The 4,249-nt window shown below is 48.8% G+C and overlaps 1 non-coding gene across 1 annotated transcript; it reads left to right on the forward strand.

Annotated features, from left to right (window-relative positions):
• The first annotated feature begins 178 nt into the window (after positions 1 to 178).
• Positions 179 to 261, forward strand: TRNAA-AGC. Its single transcript has one exon. It is a non-coding gene; the product is annotated as a tRNA-Ala (tRNA).
• Positions 262 to 4,249: the final 3,988 nt, after the last annotated feature.

Raw genomic sequence — 4,249 nt, forward strand, 5'->3', positions numbered from 1 at the left:
ACACTCATCCTGCTCCAGCCGGAAGGGAAATGGGCAGGAATCCTCGCTGTTCACCCAAGGGGACATTTACACTGATGCGCAGCCGTGAGTGTGCTGGGGAAGCTGGTCTGGGCAAACAATTTGAAGTGACAATTCAGTGAGAACAGAATCATCATGTAACAATACAACTGTACATCAAGTAGTTGTGACCGAGTGGTTAAGGTGATGGACTAGCAGTCCATTGGGGTCTTCCCCGTGCAGGTTCAAATCCTGCTAACTATGCGAGTGCTGCACTGTTGTTATTATTACTGTAGACTTGGTGCCTGAGCATCCAGAGTGCAAACTGGAGCCAGGTCTACTTTCACTCTGTCTACACTTAAAATGCTGCTGTGTCACTGCTATAGCACTTTGGAGTACACAGTGATTGGAGAGGTTTTCCCATCCATGTAATAGCTACATGGACAGAACAATTCTTCCTTTTATTTAGCACTATCTAACCCGGGCTTAGGTCACCTTAACTCTATGGGTTTGGGGGGTGTGGGTTTTTCACACCCTGAGAGACGTCGCTCTGCCAGTGAAGTGCCCACTTAGATCCCTCTTGGTATTTCAATGCAGGCACTGACCTGTGAGAGGAAAACATCAGCTCACAAACACAGAGACTGAATTCCTCACATTTAATCTCTCTGCACTTTCCAGAAAGTCACAAAATTCAATTCATTCTTGCTAGGACAGAGAAAAAATAAGTGACACTAAGTTTTTGGCTTGGGTAAATAAAATTAAGTGTTTAATTAATACAGTAAAAAATCTGTCCTGATTCCTCTAACATCACAGCATGAAATAGGAACAGAGACAAATCTTGTCAGTGACGACTAATTTCGCAAATGATCTTCCCATTATTAATTTCCACGCTGTCCCCATTGGAGGTCTGGGCATCTCCAGTGTCACTGCTCTGCGTTCACCTTCCCCTTAGAATTGTTCTCGGACATTCGCCTTCCTCTGCAGCATGGGGCATGGGTCACTTGCTGGAGGATTCCCTGCACCTTGAGGTCTTTAAACCACGATTTGAGGACTTCAGTAACTCAGACATAGGTCAGGGGTTTGTTACACTACAGGAGTGGGTGGGTGAGATTCTGTGGCCTGCATTGTGCAGGAGGTCAGACTAGATGATCATAATGGTCCCTTCTGACCTTAAGTCTATGAATCTAGTCCCATATTTGGAAAATTGTGCAGTTCAGAATGTGAATAGTGACCTCGTCTCCTTCCTGCACCTGCTCTACATTGCTCCACAGCAGCTTCTCCACCTGCAGAGTCACCCCAGCACGGCAGTGCAGCCGCCCAGGGTTCAGCAGGGGCCCCTGGCAAGGACAGTGGGTGCAGCTAATAGCCCAGTGTGCCTGGCAGTGAGGCAGCTGTAAAAAAGCAACACACCCCCCCCCCCCCGCACAAGTACAGAGACTGAATTCCCCAACTTTAACATCATGACCCCCTGTAGAAAGCCACACGTGTCAGTTCTATTTTCACAGGGAGATGCAAAAATCAAGTGACACCAATTTTTAAATTGAGTAAATAAAGTTGAGGAGATAGTTATTAACCTCATAAAACTATACTAAAGATCCCTCAGCATAACACCTGAAATATGAACAGCGACAAACCTTGTCAGCAAAGGCTCATTTCCCAAACGATCCTCAAAATGTTACTAATTCCCACCCCTCCTCCACAGGAGCTCTGTTCAGTGTAGCTGTTCTGCAGGCAGCTTCCCATTTCTGCCGGCCCAGAGGGCCCGAGGGGGGGCAATAGCGGGGTTCGTTGCCTGGTGTGCGTCACACTAATTAACACACCAGGGTGGAGAAGCAAGCCAAGTTTGCCATGCCAAGTGGTTCAGAAGGAAGCAGCATCCTGTGCGGAAGCCCAAGGTGGCTGAGCGGGTGTTGATGCAAATAGGAAGCTCCTCTGTCTGTTTTCCTCCACTCTTGGTTGGGGTGGAGGGAGAGAAGGTCTTTGCAACAGAGAACCTGCCACTTGTGGAGCCTTTGTGGGGATGCTAATCAGGGCAAGGAAGCAACCTGCACCTCGCAGCAGAAGTCAGGGGTGGGGGGTGCGTACATCACTGGCAGAGGAAGCACTTTTAAGCCAAGAGATTTAAGCACTTCATTAATTTTCTGTCAAGGTGCCCCCTTGATAATTGCAAACAACTGCTCCACCTCGCTCCCCTCCCACCCGGCTGCTGGTTCCTACAGGCTCCCAACAGAACTCAGAAGTCTCCAGGGAGCTATCGAGGGAGGAGGGGCATGCTCAGCATGTCCCTTCGATAGATACCGTGCTGCACGTAGCCACAGATCTCTTCCTCCTGGCTCAACCGGCTCTGTTTCTGCGGGAGGCTGGTTACGTGGTGCCCGAGGCAGGGAGCGGCATGCCCCATGCTGCAAACACCATTAGCACCTTGTTTGCTGTGCTTCTTATTTTACCCTATGGCTCCTTTTTTTCATTTGTGCAGCTCACGTCAAGCAGCTGTTCTCAAGAAAATTACTAAACCCGCTGCTCTGGTGGTTGGGTGTGCGGGCAGCCTGGTAATGTAGTGTGAGAACGGCTGGATTCCTGTGTCCATCTGGCTTCTTGTCCGACCCTCACCTGCCGGAGTAGCTGGTGAATGGGTTTGTCCTCTCACCAGCCCTGCGCGGTAGGGAAACGTTATCCCCATGTTGCAGAAGGGGAGCGGAGAGGCAGATTAAATGACTTGGCCAAGGTCAGGGAATCTGTGGCAGAATTGGGAATCGAACCCAGCCTTCAAGTACAATGCCTTAATCCCCAGGCCCCACTCAGTGTTAAGATGAAAACCATGTGTTTCAGAAAATATTCCCCTTTCAGATTAAGTAATATCACCCAATGGGCTGCTCCTTTTCCCGCCAGTCCTCTAGGATGTTTATCTAGTGTGTGGGAAACACACCTGGAAACGGAGCCTTTAGGATTATCTGTGATACAGTAGCACTTTGGACCCCAGTCAAAGATCAGGACCTGGTTGTGTTAGGTGCTGTACAGACAGACACAGCAGAAGGCCCTTGCCCCATGGTGTGTACAGTCAGGACACAACAGGGGCATAAAGCAGATGATGGGGCGGGGATGGGAAGGAGATGGTAACAGTATAAAGCATTTTCCACTAAGCTCTGAAGTCTCCACTCCCGCCTCGCTGCCACGCAGTACATGCCGCCAGCGCGCTGTCGTTCTGCCTTATAACTGGGGTAACCTTCTCAGTCTGAGATGTGAGAGCATCCCAGCTTTATGGGCCAGTCACTTCTGGAAGGTGGAAAATCCTGAGTTTGGGGCGGATTCCTACCCCTTGTGTTATAATGCCACTTAGCTAGCATGCATTATTACAGCCTGGAGTCCACTCCACCAGCTATTGCAGAGCATCCATTCTGGGGGGATGGGAGGGGTTTCACAGCCCCACGGCAGTGCTAGGCAACTGCAGATAGTAAATAAAATGGTTTTATTAGCATCATGGTCTATTGCAAGAATCATGTGGTGTAAATTGTAGGAGTTAGAATAGAGCTGAGTGACTAATCTCCTTTTTCAGTTCAGTTAGTGAATCAAAAAAAAAGGTTTTGAACTGAAACTGGTTTTGTGGCTTTCCTTGCTGAAATGAAGGAGGAAAAGGTTTGGGTCAAAGGGAACATTTTGAATGTTGATTTTTCCAAAGGGAAACGTTCAGTTGAAATTTTTTGACATTTCAAAAAACCAAAGTTTTATTTAGCTGAAGCTTTTCCCGAATTTCCCGAATTTGCAAATAGCTTCGCAGCATTTTCCGGTGAATTTACTATTCACCCCCCAAATTTTGCCCAGCTCTAGTAAAGCGTGCCACCAAAGACAGCGTGATACGTGCAAAGGGGATGTGAAAATGAAAACGGACAGTACAAAGAAAGCAAAGTTAATGCTAAAGAGCAAATTTCCTAGTGCCCACCTGGCTTCTGCCATACCACATGGCATGACTGTTCCACCGAGACCATCACTGGATTGGCAGGAGGAACTGCAGGTTAGAACTAAGGTGTCCTGGTAGAGCTCTCTGTGCCAGCCAGCAGCCTTGCAAGGTGCTTGTCCCGGTCAGGCCCTCAGCCCTTCAGCCTTGCATTTGAATCTGAGACAAGGTCCTTTAAATCAGAGACAGGGTCCTTAGCAGGCAGGCCACGCTCCATGATGGGCATTCCAGGGCCAGTGGGGGAGGCAGTCCTCTGAGTGTGTAATTTTACTCCCGCCGTACTCTCTGGACAGGCTTTTC

The sequence above is a fragment of the Mauremys mutica genome, unplaced genomic scaffold (assembly GCF_020497125.1).
Source record: "Mauremys mutica isolate MM-2020 ecotype Southern unplaced genomic scaffold, ASM2049712v1 001117F_np12_subseq_77108:106298_obj, whole genome shotgun sequence".
In the NCBI taxonomy this organism is placed as follows: Eukaryota; Metazoa; Chordata; order Testudines; family Geoemydidae; genus Mauremys; species Mauremys mutica.